Here is a 24377-nt window from a genome sequence, read left to right on the forward strand (position 1 = left end):
GGGCTTCTCCGATGTTGGTTGCACCGGGCTGCCGGGTTCTTGTTATGTCAAGGCCTGCTTTGTTGCCTGCCCGACAGGCATTGTCCTCTTCCGCCGGTGCTGGGAAGCTCCGCCGGCGCTGGGAAGCTCCGCCGTTGTGGTCTTCTTTGGTTTGATTTTGGAGTTTTCCTTCTCCTAGCCTTTGCCTATCTTAAAATAAAGGAGAAGGCCTATAGGGGTCCAGTCTTGGTCTGGTCTCTTAGAACTGGCCTTAGCGGTATGGTTGAGCCTGCCAGGGTGGATAAACTACCCCACCGCCATTGCCCAGCCCATCATTGAGACACTCTAGCCCCTCTACTGCAGCAAAGTGCTGGACCATCAGAGGGGATGTACAGGATAGGCAAAGACAAAATGAGCGGTAACGAGAGAGAGGGATCCAGTGTAGTACTGTCTGGCCAGTCAAAGGATCCAATAACTCTAGTGGTAGTATCTGAACGGGTGGCTACGATTCTTCGGACTTACGAGTCTGGTAAGATCAGAGCAAAAGAGACACCTGAGTTGGAAGGAAGAGATTACCAATATCCTCAGGGGAGTAGACCTTCTCTCTCTTTCCCCACATAAGATGCTCATGTGGGAAACACTGAAAGAAAGTTAGGGGGCTCACCTGTTGTGACACATGGCCATTAGACTATGTACCAACTCCAGTTGGCAGTGCCACGCAATTTTTCCTGGATTTGAGCGCAATGTTGTTGGCTATTAATCACTTTCAACAACTGTTTTCTTAAATCACTGTAGTGGTTTTAACAGAGCACGACAATAGTAGAATTATTATACACAAAAAAGTATTCTTTACATGGCTACTTTATCATCTAGCCGTAAGAATGCTGAATTGATCGCCCTCCCAATGTTAAGGCCATAAGCATGTTCAAATGAAACTTCTCTGTGTTGCAGGTCCATCAAGCAGGTCTTTGTCATTACCAGAACACCTTTGCATCTTATTACCTGCAAGACATAACCCACAGGAACCTGGATATCTTCTCCATAGGTCCCATGGTGGCAACACAACAAGTGGTGTAAGCTACCTCGGCTCCCTTGTTGGACAAATACCTGTCGGCCAAAGGCCCTTTCTTCCTTCATCTTCCCCTCTTGTGGGGTACAGCATCTGGGCGACTCTGCAAGCTGTCTTACCACTGACTGAAGGTAATACCCATTTCCCTTGTGTTGCCTGAAATATGTTATATATTTGTTATGTTTCTGTCTTCCCTGCAAGAGGAAGTGGGGCAATGCCTAGGTTAAGTAAGAGGAGTGCTCTCACTCCAATATTCTTACTTGGGGCAAGTCACAATGACTACTTTCCACTCATTCACCATGATGGCTCAGCCCATCAGCTCTAGCTTATCAGATCGAGAGTTCACGAGTGGTTAGGGTTACTCCTATCATGGTTGCATGTGTTCAGAGTCGTTACCCTAAGTCAAGTTTCCACTTACCTAATGGTAAGTCTCCTTAGTAAGGAGTGAAAAGGTTTGTAGGCTATTTGTGTTGGAACACATGACAAATTTGTAAGTAATTTGTATTTTTCCTAACTATACAAACCTTGAGCTGTTTCCTCATACTTGGCCCACCATCACCTGTTCCCCTAGAAAGTCCTGCCTGCAATAAAAAATTGGATCAATATACTTTGTGAAAAAGTGAGCTGAGTGGCTGGTCTATACCTGATACCCCTGCTAACTAGCGATTTGTTGTTATACCTCACATAGAAGTTTATGACTAGTTTCCAGCAAGCTGGAGCAAATATATCCATAGTAAAGAGATCAAGGTTTGTATAGTTAGGAAAAATACAAATTACTTACAAATTTCTCATACAGTATTTCTTAAACTTTGTATATATGTTGAAAAAATTATAATTGTAATACATACTGTCTTGCCTTAAAATTCATAATATTTTAGCATGAAAAGAAAAGTATATAGTAGATTATTTGTAAGTCTAGTATTTCTCGTCCCACTCTCCCTTGCTTGTGTGAGGCGATTTCAGCTACTTAATTACTATACTGTAATAGAATATATTTGATTGGTATTAAAATATTCTTTCCAGCACTGAAGTATAAGTATTTCTGTTAATAGATCTAGGCTTCCAGGTTCAATGAAAACAACACAAACTAATCAATTTACTAAATTATTTTTAAGTTGTTACTTACGTAAACATATCATTTTACCCAACACTGAATTGTATTATATAGAATAGGTGTAAAGATTGATGATTTAGTCTATAGTTAGGATTTTAAAATGCAAATTATTTAATCTCTAATGTATAAATCATGATAGATTTTATTTTGGAGAGAAATAGATCATTTAAATTTTCAGGATAGAATGGAGTTCAACTTCAAGTCGTATTCATATAAACCATACCTTATTAAGAGTGATGATGGAGGTTATATGAAAAGTATTAAAAATATGGCTGTTGGATAAATTTTAACAGAAATTTGCATTGCTCATCTTTGTATTTTCTTCATAACCAAAGAAGGTTAAATTAAATAAAAAGGTTAATTTAGTTATGTTGCTACATTTTGCTTAAATAGTCTCAATGATACAATAGGTTTTTATAAAAAAAAAATACTTGTCCCTATAGCTTATATTGTGGGGAAGATGTTTAGATGAAGTCATATTACTAAAGCTGTGTTAGTATTAGGTTTGAGCTGGTACTTGTCATGTATTGTACATGAAAATCTATAAGGAAAACATTACATTGCATAGTAAATTAAAATTTACACAAGCTCTCCCTGCTCAGTAACTTAATGGTATTAAATGATTTTTATATTAAATAATCTTCATAGGTTAATCTACAAGCTGTAATCACTGTACCTACAGTATTTGTAAGTATGAGCTAGAGTTCAGCTTTATTTACAAGATTATACTAAGTATATAATCATTAAGGTAAGTTGATCATAACATCCTCAAAGAATCTAATAAACTCGAAGGGTTTCTTAGAATAGAATCCTCCTCATGGGTAAAAATTCTCAATTTTTCTTAAATGTGTTTTTATAGGTATTTTTAGGGTTTCCTTGCAGAATGTTTTCAAGATTTGTTCATAAGCATGACTAGAATATCACCAACAGAATTACCTGGTAATCTCTGGAAATATATCCTAGAGTGATGGATAGTTGGAAATCAGTAATATTAGTCAAAAGGAACTTTCCTATAGAAGCTATGGCATATTATATATATATATATATATATATATATATATATATAAATATATATATATATATATATATATATATATATACTGTATATATATATACTGTATATATATATATATATACTGTATATATATATAGATTGATAGATAGATAGATATATATATGTATATATATATATATATATGTAGATGTATACTGTATATGTAATATATATATATATATATATATATATATATATATATATATATATATATATATATATATATATATATCAATCATCTAAATGTATATATATGTATATAGATATATATTGTTAACCTTCGTCCCCCCCTCCCTCACCTGGGCATGCCGGGTGGGGGGAGGGGGGGCGCATACCTTCTTTCGTTCTTATGTTCTTTCCCTCGGGGTTTTTCTTCGGAGTTTCACCCGGGGGAATTTCTGTTAAATAATTATTCTGTTTTATTTTCCAGTTTACGATGCTGTTTCTTCGTGCCTGTTGTGTGCCTTCGAAGCAGAGCTGTCCAGTTTATCCTGGGGAGTCGGCTTCGCTGCCGTCTCTCAAGGCGTTCGTCAGGGGCGTTCCCTTCTCTTAGAAGTTCCCCCGTGACTACTGCCAGCTCTTCATTGCATCCTAGAACGATAAGGAGGTCCGCCTCCACGGTAGTTAGTTAACTTACCTTTTTACTTTTCCTTGGTCCTTAGGCGGTTATGCTCTTGGGGCTGAGCGGCCGCCCTTGTGACTTGCTCAAGGGGCTAAGCGGTTGCAAGGCTAGACCATGGTATTAGCGACTATGCTCTCGGGGCTGAGCGGTCGCTTCTGTAGCTACGCTCAAGGGGCTGAGCAGCTGCAGGATCAGTCTGGCCCCCTCTCGTTCTCGAGGGAGGCCGCACTAAGGGCTCCTCCTCGGAGGATTGCTCCTTTTGTCTCTTCTACGAAGTGTCCCCTCCCGTTCGCGTGAGAGGACACTCACAGAGACTCCTCTTCGAAGGATTGTTCCTGTTTACGTCTGCTGATCTCACGGCCTTTCGGGGCTCCATCACCAGTCTCTTCTACGAAGTGCGCACCTCTCTCGTTCGCGAGAGAGGCCACTCATAGAGACTCCTCTTCGGAGGTTTGTTCCTGTTGTCAACAGCTTGCTGTTCAGTCACTAGCACTTCGGTGTTTAGTGACTGGGAAACTTCGGTTTCTCTTTTTCCCTGACCCTTCGGGGTCTCGGAGCTCAAGTTACGCAGTTCCCTCGGGCTCTCGTAACTTTAGTCACTTCTACACTTCGGTGATTAGTGACGGAGAAACTTCGGTTTCTCGTTGCGTTGACCCTTCGGGGTCTTGCAACTTATCCCCTCGGGGCTTCGCTACTCAGGCTACGTTAGACCCTTGGTCTCTCGTCCCTCAGTGTACCTGTTGCCTGCTGTATCTGTTCCTGACTGCAGACGCGCCTTGGGCGCCCACGCCCCCGTTATCTAACGGACTCCTCCCTTCGGGGCAGGAGAGACTTCTCACACCTTGAGTAAGTCCCTTAAGTGCCAGGTATTACCTGCGCGCCAACTTTCCCTTATGCGCTTGCGCTCGACTGCTGTTCCTGCCGTTCCTGAGTCTGCCTTCAGAGACACCCTGTTCCAGTATTCAGTTAGGCTGCTACCAACGTTCCCTGCGCATTTGCGCACATCGTTGGGGTTCCTGAGATAGCGCACTGGCGCTCACCAGCGTTTCAGCCTACGTTGTCTCTAAGTCTCTTCTACGAAGGACACCTCTCCCGTTCGCGGGAAAGGTACCTCACAGAGACCACTCCTCGGAGTATTTAGCAGTCCCTCAGTTGATCGTCAGCACTGAAGTAAACCTCGTGGTCCTCTTCAGGGGATGCCCTCCCTTTTAGGGACACTTCCCAGTTCCTGATCCACGAGTTAGCCGATCCTTCAACCATTTCCAACGATCTTCTGTTACACAGGGGCCTACGATCTTCACTCGCGCTAAGCACTGAAGACCGCCCGCGTGCGGGGTTATTTCCCGCGCGCAATCCCGCAATCGTCTAGGATCATTAGCCGACGATCTTCTGTTACGCGCTAACGCGTAAATGCTGTAGATCGCCTGCGCATGGGATGGTTTCCCACGTGATCTCCAAGGTCCTTCCGCTTGCGGTTTTTCCGTGCGCGATCGTCGAAGATCGTTAACTCGGCAACGGTCGTTAGGCAGCGATCTTCGGATCCAGCGCTAGGCGCGCAAGCGCTGACGATCTTCTTAGTGCGCATAAGCGCCGAGGATCGGTCTGTGCGCGGGATGGATTCGCGCGACAACGAGGCCGTCCGCGCGTGGTTCTCCGCACGCGATCTTCGACGGCCGTTAGCCGGCGATCTTCGGATCCGGCGCTGAGCGCGCAAGCACAGACAATCTTCATAGTATGCATAAGCTCCGATGATCGTTCTGTGGCCATCCGCGCGCGGTTCTCCGCACGCGATCGTCGACGGCCGTTAGCCGCCGATCTTCGGATTCGGCGCTAGGCGCGCGAGCGCCGACGATCTTCACAGTTCGCGTAAGCGCCGAAGATCGTTCCGTTCGTGGGATGGTTTCCCGCGCACGACCATTGAGACTCACGCATCCATCGCACGGATCGTCCGCGCACGGTTTCCCGCTCGCGATCGTCGTAGATCGTCCGCGCACGGGCACAGAGGTTTTCCCGCTCGTGATCGCCGACTATCTTCTCTTGCACGCGAGCGTCGACAATCTTTGCTCACGCTTGAGCGTCGAAGATTGTCCGTGCTCGCGCGAATCACCGACGATCGTCTTTCATAGTTGGAGATCATACGCACACGGGCACCATGGTTTCTCGCTCACTGTCCTACGGTCTTCTCTCGCGCTAGCACCGACGATCTTCGTACTCGCGTGAGCGCCGAAGATCGTCAGCGTTTTTCTTCCGCGCGTGGGATGGTTTCCCACACGCAATCGCCGACGGCGCTAGCACCGGCGATCTTTTTTCGCCGAGATCGTTCGTGCATGGGATGGTTTCCCTCACTATCGCCCACGATCTTTCACACGCAAGCGCCAGCGATCTGCATACGCGCGGAAGCGCGGGGATCGTTCACGCGGACACCGATACGCCCACGCTCACGCGGGTACGCGGGCATGCGGGCGCGGTTATACTGCTACGCATGCTTTATTCAAGCGCTACCCAGATCTAAGATTTTCGCGCGATCGTCAGCGTGATCGGCGCACCGTTCTCCGACACGACCGCGCCCTGTTTACATCAGGGCTTATGGCGGTCAGGCCACCTCCGCGTTTCCCTCCCCTGCTGCGCACAGCCGCCCCCTATCCGGGGGGGGGGGGGGGAGGTTTCCGGATAGGTCAAAGGTCTCTTCTCCCTTCTTTGCAGGTTCTCTACGGGCGAACCCTCATGTGTCATCTCCCCCAGAGGATCGAACGATCCTCTTCCTTCCAGAGGGACTCCCTGTCAGCGCGAGGGTTGGTCGGCATCCCTGGTGGGATGCCGTCGTCAGAACGTTCAAGCAGGCGATGAGCCTGTGCCTTCTGACTGGGGTCACTAATCAGTAGCAGCTTCCTCTCCCCCTGAAGGGGGTGAGAGGAATCTCTGGCATGGTATCTCCCCCAAGGACTATCCTGTCCCTTCGCGAGTCCTTACACAGGCGATGAGCCCTCCTCGGACTTAATCTCCCCTCATGCACTACCCATTCCCAGGATGGTCCGAAGACCCGGTCCTCTCCCCCTTCACTCCATTGGGAGAATCCCTGCCTCTTCCTGAGGGTCCTATCGTGCGGAGGGGGCGAAGCCTTACGTCCTTCATCGCTGGGGTCCTGTTTCCCTCCTAGGAGGGATCCTAGGCCCTGTCTTCCGCAAGGATCCGACAGGATCCAGTTGGACCCTTGGGGCATGTCTACGAGTCTCCCCAGGAAGAGCCTCCGGAGATGGGAGACCTTTCTGCCAGTCCATCAGGAGGATGAGCTCCAGGGGTCGGAACTTGCGTTCGGGCAGGTTCTGGCCCTCAGGAGAAACCTCAAGGGGATCCCAGATTCAGAGATTCCTCTTCGGTAAGAGAAGGATACGGTTCTGGACCGAGTTCTACTCACCCAAGGACTCCCTTACGCCAGTGCAGCTTGCCCTGGTCTCAGGGAATGGAGACCGCCAGAGACTAGGCCGAGGGCCAGCTCTCCGAGCTTGTCTCCTTCGACAGTCCCGGTTGGGTTCGAGCCCCTCCCTCTTCCCTGGGTAGGGATCGGTGAGGGGACAGGCCCTCCGGGCGAAAGTCCAGTCCATATCGGAGATACACTCCCTCCAAGAGGGGACCAACAGGTTCCGAGGCCTCCTTAATCGTCTCCTTCCCTTCTCGACTCAGGGTTGTCAAACAGTCTCCGTTCAGCATAGCGACAGCAGACTCGCCAGCTTTGCGGTGAGACCACAAGACTTCATGTGTACACTGGTCCGGTAGGACTCGTACTTCCGGTCCCGGTTCACCCATCTTCAAGGAAGTACTTTGGAGTCCGCCTGGAAGGCGGATATACCAGTTCAAGGGCTGTGCTTCGGCCTCTCCACGGCACCTCAACAGTTCTCCGATACTTCCTCTCGGATCTCTTCACGGGCTCTCAGCATCGGCATCCGGCCACTCCGTGTCCTGGGTGACTGGCCGATCCTGGCAGACTCGAAGGCATCCCTTCTTCGTCATCGGGACAAGCTCCTCGGACTTTACCAAGTTCTAAAGATCATGGTGGTCCTCGAGGAGTCCTCCCCACAGCCCTCTCAGAGTCTGGTATACCGAGCCTGGTCTTAGGCTCCTATCTCCCGTAGCCTTCCCTTCAGACAACAGGGTACCAAGGCAGAGGAAGGTCGCGAGACCTTTCCTCACACGAGAAGACCCTCCAACCCAAGGTTGTTACGTCTCTCCTCCCTGGCCCGTCTGGTTTCCACAGTCGCCCCAGGATGAGTTCTCTCCAGTGGCGACTCGGGGCGCGGGGGAGTCGGGGGCACGTCTCCCCAGACGCCGAGACCCCTAGGGGACAACTGGTACAGACGAACCCATAGGGGTGGGAAGCAGACGAGGGCCTACAATAGGGAGTGGTCCTTCTCGTCCTTCCCCCAACTTGATGCTGTCTTCGGACGCGTCAAAGAAAAGGGGGGGCCCCATGTTCTGATCCACGGGTCCTCAGGCCGGTGGTCAGAACCTGGAAGAACCTTCTCTAGTCCTACTAGAGACGGAAACCGTGTTTCTGACACTTCAGTAGCTCCACCTAGCCTGGTGGACTGCTCTGTGGTTATGAGGATCAACAACACCACAGTGATGGTTTTCTGGCCCAGACAAGGAGGTACTTTTCAGTACAACCATCCCATCCTGCGGTAGAGATACCGGGATGGTCCGAGTCCCCCTCGGTCTCCTTAGCAGCTCGCTTGATTCCAGGCAAAGGAATGGGCTCGCCGACAGTCTGAGCAGTGTGTCACGGACACCACATTCCGAGTGGTCTTTGGATCCTCAAGTAGCCTACAAGTCCTGACTCGGTGGGGCTCCCTCTGTGGACCGGTTCGCTACAGCACTGAGCTGCAAGCTCCCGCTGTACTGCTCCCCGGTCACGGATCCCAAGGCCCTTTGGTAGGATGCCTTCCAGCAACGGTGGGACACCATCGATGTGTTGCCTCCGTAACTTGCTCCACTTCCCGCTGGGAGTCTATCCGGCATATCCTCAAAGAGAGAGGATTTTCGCAACAAGTGGAGAAAAGGAGGCCTGGACACCTGCGCAAGTCTTCCGCAGTAGTCTCCCAGGCGAAAGAGCGAGTTTCTGTGGCCGATGTCGGGTAGAGGGCATCCCTCCACACGATGCCGCTTCCAGCAATAGCGGAGCCCCTAGTGGGATTGCGCGATAAATGTGCCTTTCAGTTTCGACTGTGAAAGGCTATCCCTCAGCCTTAAGTCTTGCCTCCTGGCTCTAGGGACAAACATTTCTCCCCCGCTGGAACTCTTCCTTCGCATGCGAAGCCTTGTCCTCTCCTGCCCTCAGTCGAAGGTGAGACCACCTCCTTGGGACGTGGTTCGAGTCCTCGAGTCTCTAAATAGACCCCCTGACGAACCACTACGTAAGTCCCCAGATCACCACCTTTCTGGGTAGACAGTGTTCCTGCTAGCCTATCTTCAGCCAGTGAGTCATATGGTCTCTCTTACGACTTCGCCCATTCAGGGGGTTAGGGGGAGGCAACATTCAGGTTCGTCCCTGAGGTTTGTTGCCGAGACTCAGAATCCGGGAGTGCCGGACCCGCTATTCGACTCCTTCCAGGGTTCGAGTCTCCATCCAGTAGCAGATGACTCAGACCATCTCCTACCTTGCCGGTAGGGAGTCCGAGCTGGCGTCTTCAGAGAACAGCTGCAGTTCGTCTCCAGGCTCAAGTCTCGTTCGTGGATCCTGGGTAACGAGGAGAGGGGTCTCCAGGAATACCATCTCGGCCCGGATTCGCAGGGTGCTACACCCTGCCTTGAATCCTGACCCTTCTCTGTCGCATCGCCCTAGAGCCCATGATGTCAGGGGCTAAGATACGTCCCTGCCCTTCATGGAGCATCTTTCAGTGACGCAGGTCCTACAAGCGGGGATGTTGAAGCATCAGACCTTCTTCTCAGCCCCTTACCTGCAAGACATGACCCACAGGAGGCTCGATACGTTTCTATCGGCCCTGTGGTGGCTTCACAACAGCTGTTCTAAACCTCAGGCTCCTTGATGGACAAGTAGCAGAAGGTCGAGGGCATTGTTACCTGGTGTTAGTCTGCATGAATGAAAAGATCTGTCTGGCCCTTATTCTTTTTTTCATCCCCTCCTCCCACGGAGAAAGCAGCATCCTGGGTTCTCTGCACAGCTGACCTCAAACCACTGCAGGTAGACCATGCTTCCTTGTGTTCCTAGTATTAGGTGTAATACTGTCATGTCCCCATACCCTGACGAGGTGGTATTGGGAGTCCTAGCCTGGATTTCCTTCTGAGGGACTCCAGGGCAACTGCCTGGGACAAGTCACTTTTCACCTTCGCACACACCTTACGTAGGCCGCGGCAGTTTCACAACCGCCAGCGAGGAGCAGGGATTCCCTATTGTCCGAGTACTTGATCGCTCGAATATGGAATCCCCAAGCAAGCCAAAGCCAGTATGGCCGGGACTTACCACCCTTCCTAAGGGTTAAGTCACCTCATGTAAATAGCGTGGTTTGTATTTCAGTTACGGAACAAATGACAAATTCGTAGATAATTTGTATTTTTCCTAACTATACAAACCTTAGCTATTTACAGTTATGTGCCCGCCAGCCCTGTCCCCCAAGATAAGTCTTACCTCTAAGTAAAGTGGGGTATTCTCCGGTGTGTGTGAGGGGGAGGGGTAGCTAGCTACCCCTCCCTACCCCCCGCTAACTAGCGGCAGGGCAGGAAACCCTCGTTAAAACTTTTATGGCTCGTCGTTCAGCTACGCCGAAATAATTACCCCATGTAAATAGCTAAGGTTTGTATAGTTAGGAAAAATAAAAATTATCTACGAATTTGTCATGTAAGAAAAGCAAGATGGTTTTCTGCTGTAATATCATGTAATAGTAGTTTTTATATGATAACTTTATGGTTCAGTTCACCTAAGTGTCTTTTATCCTTAAATGTAAGAGTAGTAATTCACAATATATTTTTTTCAGGATACAGTTGGCCGCTTGCTTAAGATTAATAAATGACTGGTGGCAGATGTAATAGTGATTTCCATTAATCACAAGGACACTTCTGCTCTACTTTTCAAGTGGATTTTGAAATGTGTGGTTAAGAAGAACATATGCATACCAAGGTTTTAGGTGTGGGGAGGATTGATTATTTCCAAAATTCTCATGTAGATCTGTTTACAGTCAGGCTCTAAGTGCCATGATATTGCCTAATCAGTCTGTTAAAGTTAGCTCTTAGAATTCAACTGCAGAACATATATTATTCTATAAATCCAAAAATCTGTTGCTGTCAGTGCCATATAGTTTTCTTTTTTTTTTTCATTATACTAATTAAGTCTTCAACTATTTCAGATGCTTTAGTCAGTTTTTTTTAAAAGTTTCAACAGAGAACAAGGCATAAAATTAATTTATACTTGCTTTGCAACTTGCAATATCACCAAATCACAACTTGAACAACTTTAATCTTGTTAGTTTTCAATTTTTCTACACACATATAGGATAATATTTTATTATTTGATCTAAACTTTTGATAATATATTTTTATGACTGAAAGTTCAGCTGATGACCATTGTCACTTCATGTGAGGTCCACGTGAGTGAAGATCTCTTTTTTTTTTATATGGGGATTTCTATTCTTCATAGTATTTCTATGATGCCATGCTCTTGTAGGCACCTGTGGATATTGGACTAAGGCTGATGAATTTGAAAGTTACTTAACAATTCCAGGGTTTTTACCCTGTGTTTTAGTTTAAGATATTCCAAGGTTTTGTTTCTATTCTTACTTTCCTTTGATACTTCTATTCTGTAGATATTTGTTGTCATAAAGATTTGCCTTTAATGAGAACACATTCTACACACCTCAATGGGATAAATCCTATGACAATTGCAAGGATTTTTCGTAGCTCTCTGCTTAGACGCTGCTTTTTGTGAATAACCAATTTCCATCAGCAGTGATTCAGTTCCACTTTGTTTTTGCTCATGATGTTGAATAATTGGGAGAATTGTGTATGATATACATTATTTGGTTAGATGACAATTCTTACCTCATGTTAATTGACTGGTTTGAACATATGGTGGTAAACTTGGCTAAGCTATCAAGTTTCTGTAGTTACCGTCTGATTGTATATGAAGGTTCTGTCCAGAAAGTTATTCTCTGAGAATCTGTATTCTGATACTTTACTAAAAATCTTCTGAAGTCTCTTCCTGGATCTTGCTGAAGGCTGATATGTCATCATTGGTTAATTGTTGGCGGTTTGATGAGTTGGAAATGCTAGCGTTTTTAAAAAGTTAAGGGTTTTTACAAAATTCAAAGGCTATCTAGCTTGAAAATTTATTCCTAATCAAGTTCCGAAATAGGATAATTTAAACTTTCTTAAAATCTATTTCTTTTCATAATAGGTTTATTGTGTTTTTATATGGAAGATATTGACCTCATAGGGAGATGTAATGGTGATTTCACAGTTTAGTTGCCTTTAGATATAAGTTTTTCTGTAGGTTTCCTGTTAGAGTCCTCTTTAAGGAATAGTTAAAATAATTTTCCTCCAGTGGTTACCGGAAGAAAATATTGAAATTTGATTTAAGTTTATACTATTTAAAGATATCTGGAAAATTAAATATTTTGATAAAATCTTAATAATTGTAATAAAATCTCATGTTGGTTTCCAGAGATATTCACCTTAAAGACATCAGTATGTCTATGATTTTCTTCTTTGGGATTCTTGATATTACTGTAGTTGTGAAGATTTTAAAGAAAATTACGTAAAGGGTTATGATCTTCCCACATTATTTCATAATATTTTCCTTTATACTTAGGTTTGTAAACTTTTACAAGGTTTTAAGTTTCAGGATTATGCCTACCTTTAGGAAGTTTTTAGGCCACTCTGGCTGATAGTTTTGAAAGGGCCAGTTTGGTGTCAGGAGATTTAAAATTTTTCCTAGACTTATTTTTTTGTGAGGAGGTTTAAAGTATCTCACAAGAGTAAATTCTAAGTTCCTGTGTGTTTGGTCATGGGTCTGTTGAGTTACTATGGCCATTCGTTGCTCTATATATTTGTTTTATGAGCGGTCCATTTTTACAGATTTTTTAAAAATAAAATATTGTTTAAGGTTTATTTTTCAGTCACTTCTGGGTATAAAGGGCTTTCTTTAATAAGGCTTTTTTAGCACACTGTTTAAAAATGTCTTGCAGAATTCCTCTTATTAAGAATATTCTTTGGGCAAAGATTGGCTATTGAGTAATGCCTTGATATGTCAAGCTTTTGATATTAAACTCCTTAATTCTGATTTGTTTAAAATGTCTTTTGTAGCACTCCTTGGTCAATGGAGATATTCAATAAACTCTTAGCCATGGATTGTTGAGAAATGGAGGCTCTATTTGTTTTTTTCATTATTTGGGATACTAATCAGTCTATACTGTAATCTTGGAATCCTTTTTTCTATGGATTTATTATAGGCATTTCTTGATTCAATAAGCTATCTAGGGCAGTTATTTGATTTACCATTTTGAGTCTTCCCTAAAGTAAAATTTTTTGTAGCACTGGTTTATTCAGGGCACTACTTATCTGTGGAATTATCTGGGCCTTATCCCTTTGTTCATTCAGTTGTTCATGACCCTTTTTGCTCTTGGAAATTATTCTGGATACTTTATTCTTTAGTGTTATTTAGAACACTTCTATCGAGCCTTCTTGGGCACTCTTTGAATAATGAAGTGATTATTAAGTTAATGGGAGAATTATATTGTCTATGGAATTATTTAGAGCAATCCCTTGTGTATGGAATTATCTGCTAACACACCTTTCCCTAAGGAGCTAGTTTGTGCACTCATTTGATTTGTTATTTTATGTCTTATTATTTATTTTTTTCTCATTTGTTTCAAGCCTTCTTATTTTCAAGAGTTCCAGTTTTCTTGTCAAACTTTAGGCTCCAGAATTATCTGGCATTGCTCCGATAGATCTAATTGACAAAATCTTTGTGATTAATGGGTTTAAGATTTATGCATATTTATAATAATTTTTCCTTTTATCTTTTGGGGCATGTTTAACCCTGGATAGGTACGGTGGGTCGTTTGCGACCCCGAGCGTCAAAAAAAAACAGGTTTTTCTCACGTGACTCACCCCCGTGACTGAATTTGTGGGTGATCGACCTGCAGGAGGTGTCTCCCCTACACGCTCTAGTAGTGTCCAGATGTGCATTGCTGTAGCTGTACTCCTTCCCCGATTTCTGAGACGCGTCGGGGTCGTTCGCGTCCGAGTTTACCCTTCTAAGGTAGTTTGCATAATTATCAAAGTTATTACGTATTATGAAATTGTCGTAGAATGGTGCAACTTGTATAGGTTATCAGTTGTGGAAAGTCTTGGTGGATTGTTTGGCTACCATGTGCATGATTTTTTTTTTAGTTAAAATGTCGTTCATCACCACAAGGACCATTTTACCGCGATTGCCCCTTTTTCATTTTTTTTTCATTTTTTTGCCAAGTCATTTTTCCGTAAGATATTGCCAAATAGTGTCGTAAAACTTTTGCTTGTTTAGTGTTGGAAAGTGTGTCTAGATGATCTGGCTACCCATGCGTGACTTTGTTTTTGTCAGATACGACGTAGTTATTGGTATATTGGGTATTTAACTGCGGTTACCAATTTCTGTTTTTTTTTTCAATATTTGTAAAAATTACTACGTAGTAAGGAATTGCCGTATATTATTCATTTTTTTTTCATGTTTATGTGTTAGAAAGTGTGCCTTGATGGTTGGGCTAACACGTGCATGTCTTTTTTTTTATCTGAGATGCCGTATATTAGAATGTCGGGCATTTTACCGCGAGTGCCCCTTTTTCATTTTTTTTCATTTTTTTGCCAAGTCATTTTTCCGTAAGATATTGCCAAATAGTGTCGTAAAACTTTTGCTTTTTTAGTGTTGGAAAGTGTGTCTAGATGATCTGGCTACCCATGCGTGATTTTGTTTTTGTCAGATACGACGTAGTTATTGGTATATTGGGTATTTAACTGCGGTGACCAATTTCTGTTTTTTTTCAATATTTGTAAAAATTTACTACGTAGTAAGGAATTGCCGTATATTATTGATTTTTTTTTCATGTTTATGTGTTAGAAAGTGTGCCTTGATGGTTGGGCTAACACGTGCATGTCTTTTTTTTTATCCGAGATGCCGTATATTAGAATGTTGGGCATTTTTCCGCGAGTGCTCCTTTTTATTTGTTTTGCATTTTTTTGCTTAGTCATGTTACCGTAAGGAATTGGCAAGTAGTGTCGCAAAACTTATATTTTTATAGTGTTGGAAAGTGTTTCTAGATGATCTGGCTACCCATGCCTATTTTTTTTTTAGCCAGATATGGCGTATATATAAGTATGTGTTCGATTTTCCTGTGATTGCCATTTTTTCGTTTTTTCCCATTTCTTTCAAAATTACTACGTACTAAGGAACTATCACAGAGTAATGATTTATTTATATGTTTATTTGTCGGAAAATGTACCTTGATGGTTTGCCTAGCACGTGGCTGAAATTTTTTTTTTCTGAAATGCCGTATATTAGAATGGCCATTTTTCCACGAGTGCCCCTTTTAATTTGTTTTGCATATTTTTTGCTTAGTCATGTTACCGTAAGGAATTGGCAAGTAGTGTCGCAAAACTTATATTTTTATAGTGTTGGAAAGTGTTTCTAGATGATCTGGCTACCCATGCCTATCTTTTTTTTAGCCAGATATGGCGTATATATAGGTATGTGTTCGATTTTCCGGTGATTGCCATTTTTTCGTTTTTTCCCAATTCTTTCAAAATTACTACGTACTAAGGAACTATCACAGAGTAATGATTCCTCTAGATGTTTATTTGTCGGAAAATTTTGTTTACTTCTTTTTTGATTGAATATCATCAAATTTTTTTAGCTAAAATATTATATTGTTTTACATTTTTTTTTTCGATTTTATTTCCCTTCAAAAAAATTTTTTTGGGTCAGAATTTTAATTTTATAGTCGTAAAATAATCGACAATTATCCAGCAACCCACCATACAATTTTTATGCATATCCAATAATAATTAGATTAGTAAATAACACCTTGAAATTGACATACCCTTCCTACATTTCAAGTGGCAGATTAGGGAGTCTGAGTCAGTGTGGTTGGCGGCCATTTTGTGGACATATCCGAAGCGTAAGTTGCCCTATCTATATATATTCTTGTTCCCTATAGAATTTGTGATATTTTGGTATATTTTTACCTCCATAAATATCATATTGTATATTAAATATATGTATTTTTTTACGAAATTTCTAAGTATTCAAAAAATTACCTTTAGATATGGCCCCTGATATAAATGTAATTTACAAAATAATGAAGATTTTTTTACATATTTCTATTTTAGGATAACATATGTTTATACCCTAAAAAAGTTAGCCACTTCCTATTTCATTTGGGTACCCAAAAAAATTCATGAAATTTGGACAAATTTTTTTGGCCAAAAAAAGTTACCCTTTTTTTCTCATTTCAGATCTTCACCTCCATGGGTCTGACTTCATCCAAAATACATCAAGATGTGTCCTAAACATTCAAGAATCAATTCCTAAAAGGATTTGTGTATACTGTATATGTATAAACTTTTTTTTTATGAATTTTTATGTCAGGTCTTTTTTTGTTTCTACTTAATTTTTTAAAATATTTATAATAAATAGTTTTTCTGCAGATGAGTAGTATTTATCTTTACAGTTGTTTTAAGCATTCATTGAAGTTTTTTTTGGCAAAAGAAAAAAGGAGGTTACTGCAAAAACTGATTTTTCAAGAATTTTTTTTGGCGTCGGGGTCGTTCGCGTCCGAGTATACCCTTAAAGGGGTGTCCGAGGAGCGTACCTATCCAGGGTTAAAAGAGGAGTTTTGTAGTAATGGAATTCAAGGTATGTTATTTACATGTAGCACCAAAAGATTTTCTTTCCATGCTATCAACCCAGCGATAATAAAATTGACAAGAGAATTGCTTCATCCCCTTTTGTTTCTTAATGAAGTAGAAAAACAATAAGAGCATAATATTCTGTTAAGTTCTTGTTTATTACCAAGGGAATAATAATTAACTTTTACGTTGACTTCATTAGAAATAGCGTATTTCCCTTTTAAAATATTGTTTCTTAGGATGTAAGGAAACTAGAATACTTTTTTTATTTATATGGTAAAGATAAAAATTGTTTAGGATCTTTTATTTCTTACTCTCTAATATGTGAATAATTCTTGAATATTTGTCAAATTTCATGCTAGTATCAACCCTCCCTTTGACTTGAATTGCCTTGATACAGTCTCTCTCTCTCTCTCTCTCTCTCTCTCTCTCTCTCTCTCTCTCTCTCTCTCTCTCTCTCTCTCTCTCTCTCTCTCTCTCTCTCTCTCTCTCTCCCTCCCTCCCCTACTACTACTACTACTACTACTACTACTACTACTACTACTACTACTACTACTACTACTACTACTACTACTACTACAGACAAAGTAGCTGGATAAAGCTGAAGGAATACACCAAGAATTTAGAGTACCGAAAAACAGGGAACATAGGTACACAATTGGAGAAATATATAAAAAAAGGCTAAATTTATACTGCAGAGACAGAAAACATAAATCAGTGGGTCAACAAACTTCAATTCATGAAATTTTTGAGCACAAGAAGTTAGGCTGAGAAGTGAAAAGAGTGGCATCAGCTAATAAAGAAAACCCAAAATAATTTTTTTGCATACAGTATGTAAACAGTAGAAAGCCAGTCAAAAGTAACATTAACCCATTAAGAGAGACAGCGGGAAATTTTAAAACTAATGATTTTGAAAAAGCTGAACTGATGAATGCATATTTCACAACTGTATTCACTACGGAAGAATCAACGGCCCTCTGCAAACCAGCTATCAAATATGAAGGGCCACAACCATTAAATGCAATTACATTAATAATGGATGATGTCAAAAATAAAATAAAAGGACTCAGTAAGTCTAAAGCACCAGGTCCAGATAATATTCATCCAAGAGAAATAAAACTATAAGAAGAGATAACCCCACACTTCTACAAAATGTTCCGAAAGACGGCCAACGAAAGAAAAGCACCACAAGGATGGAAACTAGGCAATGTTCCTCCAATCTACAAAGGACCCAAAGAAGAATCTGGCAACTACACACTATATGTCTAACTTCAGTGCCTTGCAAAATTTTTGAATCAATAATAGTAAATTCAATAGTAGAACACAGAGAAAAACAATCTTCTGATAGACAGCCAACATGGATTTAGGCAAAAGAGACGTGTGACAAATCTTTAGCAATTTTTCCACAAGTTTAGCATCTATGACAAAAGCAGGGCAATAGACATCATATACCTAGACATTCAAAAGGCTTTTGACAAACTCCTTCATTAAAAAATTAATGGTCAAAATTAGAGCACTATGCATTACTGACGAGCCAGCTGAATGGATTGAAAATTGACTAACAAACAGAAAACGGAGTTTAATCAATGGAGAAGCTTCAGAATGGGCAGCTCTTACAGGTGGAGTACCTCAAGAATCCGTCCTTGGCCCATTGCTATTTCTGATCTAAGTTAACTATATAGTAGAATAGTCAAATTTGCTGATGATACTAAACTAGGCCTAAATGCTGCGAACTCAGAAGATATAGAAGCCTTAAGAGAGGATCTAATGAAGCTAAGAGAATGGTCCAGAAAATGTCAAATGCCTTTCAACTGTGGGAAATGCTAAGTCATGCACATAGGTTATAGTAACCCACAATCGGATTCTCACTAGTAGGTAATGAACTAGAAAGTGTGAACCAGGAGGAAGATCTCTGTATTATTACCAGCAAGGATACAGAAGCCAAGACACTGTACTACAGTTGTACCCATCACAAGTAAGACCCCATCTAGAATACAGAGTTCAATTCTGGGCTCCAAGTACAGTAGTGTATTCAGAAGGATATAGATAGACTGGAAGCAGTACAAGCCAGGGCCACCAAACTAGTTCCAACACTAAGGCAATTTGGTTATAGATGAAGGATGGAATGTTTGAACTTATTTGGTCTACAAACTCGAAGACTAAGGGGACAGTTAATAGAGGCTTTCAAAATTCTGAAAGGAATATCAAATGTAGATTAAACAGTAACACGGTAAACGAGTTCAAAATTAAGTTAGACAAAGTCATAAGAACTCTAAATATTTAAAGTAAATCGCTCTACAAAGAGCAAATGGAGTCACCGTGGATGGACTGAAAAGCCTTTGAGACATCAAAAATCCTTGTCACACACACACACACACACACACACACACACACACACACACACACACACACACACACACACACACACTCACTCACTCACTCACTCACTCACTCACTCACTCACTCACTCACTCACTCTCTCTCTCTCTCTCTCTCTCTCTCATATTTTTTGGTGGCTACATGAATATACCTTGAAGAATATGCTAATTGTTAAAAGTAAAGGAAGGCTCTCTCTCTCTCTCTCTCTCTCTCTCTCTCTCTCTCTCTCTCTCTCTCTCTCTCTCTCTCTCTCTCTCTCTCTCTCTCTCTCTCTCTCCTCTCTCTCTCTCTCTCTCTCTCTCTCTCTCTCTCTCTCTCATTTTTTGGTGGCTACATGAATATACCTTGAAGAATATGCTAATTGTTAAAAGTAAAGGAAGGTTTTGCTCATTTTCCAGTAAGGTTGAATTATGAAGAAATTATCTAATTTCAACCTGTTGTTCACCTCCAATTTCAGATCTCCCACTCCCAATCCTTGATCCTTCCTTTTCCCAAAATTGGAAATGTTATAAAATCAATCAAATTGACTCGCCTCGTATAGCTGATGAGTCTCCCACTGCCCCCCCTCCCCTTTGAGCATCAGCATTTGCCATTTTATTCCTCACCACAAAAAGGACCAAAAAGTCTTATGAAGTAGATCCTGATCTTAACTAGAGTAATCACCTTTTCTTTTAGACTGTTATTTTACTCCCCATGTACAGAACTTGTTCATTCGTTACTGGTGTCTTGAGAGCTGTAGTTCATTGTATGTTAGCTTGTATATATTGTACTTGTCAAAGGCTGACAGCCTGTACTGGTATACATGTTAGACTTTAATCTGCTTATTGATCCAACTGTCTTTTGAGTACAGGTTTTATCCTCACAGCTCAAGTCATGAAAACTTATGGCTATGTTACAACCATTATTAACTCGCCGCACCACCCACGCCACGACGCGAGCGCCATCTGAACTACATCCTTCTTTTTGGAATTCAAAAGTGTTGAATGTTTTCGTTGTGCTCTCGGTCTTTTTTATCTATCGTGGATTTATTTTGTCATGTCCGAAGCTCCATCTTCACACATTCCAATGTTAAGTACCATAGTTTGTTTTGACAGTATTTTATTGTACCGGGCTTGTGTTTATATCCAGTATAGTCTGTTTTATTATCCCCGTCTGGCCGTTCATGGCGGCCATTGTTTGTTCAGAGCAGTTGGTTTCCTCTTGTTGGGGAATTCATCTTTATCTGCCCGTTTAGTACTCTGTCACTTAGGTTCTTGGTTAAGTCCCTGGCCTTATGCCTTTAGAACCGTTATTATTTTTATTTTTATTTTTTTGCTCATGGTACTTTTTGCAAGTAAGTCCAGCCTACGATCGAGATAGCGATTTAGCTTTGTTTTTGTTTAGTAACCACGAGGCGTTCGTCACTCGACTCGGTTAAAGGAACAGTGCTATTTATTTTAAGTTTTAACGGATGCTATTCTTCGATCGTAGTATTATATGGATGTACATTTTTATTTTATACGTTTATAATAGTGTTTTGTGATTTTTAGTCCTGTTTTTGTGTCCAAGAGAGCGAGAGATTGGGGTCCCCGTTTTCTGTTCGCAGTCACGAGTTACCCCTTTCTCTCGTTTTCTTTCTTAGCTCCGGTGGGGGAGCGGATTTCCCGTTTTCCGTTTTGTGCGGTCAGCGGGTTCTCCCTCCCTCACCTCTCCCCCTCTGGGTGGATGATAACTTACGAGTTATTTATTTTTTCGTGACTTTTCAATTGTTAGCGTTATTTTGGTCCGTGTTTCGCCCTCTCCCCGTTACGGCTCGGGAGTAGTTATGAACGTTATCCACTCCGCCTTGAGTTATACTCCGCCACGAGGGATTCTCAATAACTTTCGTTCTATTGTTATATTTATATTGTTTACTACATGGGACGGGCTTCATATTGTTTAGATAAGACCCTCCGGTGGCCCTTACTTCGGTCTCAGGCCACGGCCATATCCACAATAGCCTTTGTTATTACAACTGTGTTGTTATTCACAATAATTATTCAGGACCTTTCTTCTCCCTCCGGCCTCACCGGAGATCGTAAATACGCTTTACTATAATCTAAGCTTTAGTCTTTAGCTACGACTTAGCTTTTTATCTTTCACAATTGAATTATTAGCCACAATTGAATTATTCAGGGCATCTCATTATCCTCCGGCGTCACCGGAGGTCGCCCAAACACTTAACACTTAAAGTTGCCTTAGCTAATTAGCTAAGGCTCCTTTATTCAGGACATTTCATTACGATCCGGCCTCACCGGAGCTCCGGCTTCACCGGAGGTCGCCCATACACTTCACACTTATATTTGCCTTGCCTTTAGCTAAGGCTGGTGTTTGTATTTATTTTAAGGGCATGTCACTGCTTCCCCGACCCTTGGAGGTCGGCGGATTACTTTAAGCTTATTATCCTTATGTCATTAACAGAATTGGGTGCATTACAAATATACAGACAATTGAATTTTAAAGTGCCAACAATGGTATGGGGCAGTATCAACTTAAAGTTAATAGTTAGTTGTTTGGTCAAGGCAATATGGGTGCTTAGGTAATTCAGTGAGTGCCAGAACTCTAAAATAATAGGTTTTTATCCCTTATCAGAGTTTCAAGCATCACCAGACTCATGTCTCCTTTCTTTTACAGAAGGCCCGTTGTACTGCTGAAGGATGCTCTGCCTCGTTCAGCGACCCCGTTGGGCATGACCTCTGCCGGTCTCATGCCCACTGCTCCATTCCCTTTATCCAGGAACCGGGACAGGCCCAATACCCAGTGTGGTTCCCGGATTTGTGCTCGTTCTGTTACGAGTTGTCGTCAGTTCTGCTGAATGATGATGTAAGTGGGTTTTCCCTTTGTTCCTTATTTCTCGTTGGCAGACACTAATATAGACATGAATATGATATACACAGTATATTTAGGAGGGCAAACCCCCTCCTCCATCACTAATCACTGCAAATCTTACAGGCCGATGATGTCTCTCTTCGGTCAGCAAGGGCTACTCTTCGGCCGTGGGTGTCGGGCTTTGGCAGGAATGCCCCGTCTGGCGCTCCCTATCTCCTCGATGGGGATATGGCCTCCCGTCTCTTCCCAGGCTCGACTACTGCTGCAGTCTCTCCTGACCTTGCTGCCCCTTTAATTGAAGAAGTCAGGGCTACCATTTCCGTGGAGGACGAAACCCTCGTACCAATGGACATGGCTGGTCTGGATATAGACGTAGAACCCAGGGACGGGCAGGTAAGTGGTGCCGAGTTGGTGGAAACCCTTTTCTCTCCTACTCCCTCTTCTACCTCTTCCTTTCTAGGTTTTGATAACTCTAAGGCTTCTCCTCGGGATCCCTCTGCCTCCGTACGACCCAAGGTGAAGCCACTTCGAACTTATAAGACTTCAGCTTTGCCAGTATCAACGTCACCGGTCCCCGGACCCTCGACAGCTCCTGATATTCATATTGCTCCTCGTAAAACCACTACTCCTAAGAAGTCTAAGTCTACCAAATCCAAGAAAAAACCAACGGGTGACTTTCAGGTACCCTGGGCTGATCTCCTCCCCATCCAACTGATCAAAGGATTGGTCAGGGATCAAGTTCAACATCACTCTGGTGCAATAACAGAGATTAAGGATATGATGGCTACTCTGATCCGCGCCGGAACTCAGTTCCCTCCCCCTTCTGCCCCAGACGCATCGAAGCTGCCGCCCTTCGATAAAAACAATCCTTGGCGGTTTGCTTTGCATGCTCCATTCGTAGATGGCTCCCTAACTCTGGAGGGCATGGGCACCCGCCCTCTAGAGGACCTGGAGTTCTATCCCCCTGGCCTAGCATTCCCGTTCAATGGTTTTGTACGGTTAAAGGAACATGCATTGGTCCGTATGGACAAGGTACCGAAGGAAACGGTCATATTTCCAAAAGAGCAGGCCCAGGCTATCTGGGCCAGAACACTATCAGAGTGGGGGTGTATTAACTCAAAGCTCACCCCTCACAAGGGTTCCTACACTATTTTTACGACAGCGGCCTCCATCTCTTTGCCGCTCATAGACAAAGTCACAGAGCTGACTATACAGGCCATCAAAGAAGGCTCTTCCATGCCGGCTCTCAAGGAGACGGACCCCACCTCTTTGCTTATTCCGGGTTCCTCGGCAGCCTGGGATGCTGCGGCCTCTACCTTCACGGTGGGGAAACTAGACCCGGACTGTGCCTCTACTCTTTTCTCTGAGAAGCTTCCCAGATTAATAGAGAGTCTTCTCAAAACTGAGTTCGAGACTCGTACTAGACTTGCTAGGTCCCTCCAATCCATCACCTCCATGGAGTCCCTTGCATCTCTTTACCCAGAGGAAACGCTGTTCAGAGTCGCCACAAAGAACCAGCTGCTATCCTACCAAATAGATCTCCATGACTTCTGGTCAGCACGGGTTAGTTGCAGGAAGTTCGTTCTGTCGGAGGCCACCATCAGGCATGAGCCGAACAGACTGATAGCTTCCTCCTGCTGGGGTAAGACCCTCTTCCCTCAGACCGAGGTGGATAAGGTTCTTCAGGACGCAGCGAGGGCAAACCAGAATTTGCAGGTAAGGTGGGGTCTCTCAGCCAAAAAGAGGTTCGAACCCCAGAGACACACATTCTTCAAGAAGAAGCTGAGGTTTAGTCCTTACAAAGCGGCCCGGGGTACCTCGTCCCCACAGCCTTCCGCGGCCTCGACTTCTCGACAACAGGCGCCTCCTCAGCAGGTAGTCTACCTCGCTGCTCCCCCTGGTACACAGCCCAACCCCTCTTGGATGCCCTCACCTGCATACAACCCTGCCTACGAACCCTCCGGTTCCTTTCGTGGATACCAAAGAGGGAGTTCCAGAGGTAGAGGACAGTTCCGCCAACGCGGCGGGCCCAGAGCAAGGGGTTCCCGTGGAGGGAGGGGCCCTAAGTTCACTCCCTCCCAATGATGTGATGCCGGTAGGAGGGAGACTTTATCACTTCCGGGATCATTGGACCTTCAGTCCATGGGCTCACAGCATAATATCAAGGGGCTTGGGTTGGAAATGGTCACAGGGATCCCCTCCTCCACCGGTGACCTTCTTCCAGAGACCCACTCCCATCCTGGAAGAGTACACTGCGGAGTTACTCAAGAAGAGAGCAATCAAGCGGGTTCGATCCCTGAAGTTCCAAGGCCGCCTGTTTACAGTCCCGAAGAAAGACTCGTCGGCGTTGAGGGTAGTTCTGGACTTGTCGAAGCTCAACTCTTACATCCTTTGCGACAAGTTCCGTATGCTGACTATCTCTCAG

General features: G+C 43.4%; 1 long non-coding RNA gene across 1 annotated transcript in view; it reads left to right on the top strand.

The window, feature by feature from the left end:
* LOC137617198 (uncharacterized) overlaps positions 1-19086 on the top strand; it is a 110362-nt gene extending 91276 nt beyond the window's left edge. Inside the window, exons 3-4 of the long non-coding RNA XR_011039584.1 lie at positions 10825-13875; positions 16698-19086. This is a non-coding gene — a long non-coding RNA (uncharacterized lncRNA). The remainder of the gene's footprint in view (positions 1-10824; positions 13876-16697) is intronic.
* The last annotated feature ends 5291 nt before the right edge of the window (positions 19087-24377 follow it).

The sequence above is a fragment of the Palaemon carinicauda genome, chromosome 23 (genome assembly GCF_036898095.1).
Source record: "Palaemon carinicauda isolate YSFRI2023 chromosome 23, ASM3689809v2, whole genome shotgun sequence".
NCBI classification, from domain to species: domain Eukaryota; kingdom Metazoa; phylum Arthropoda; class Malacostraca; order Decapoda; family Palaemonidae; genus Palaemon; species Palaemon carinicauda.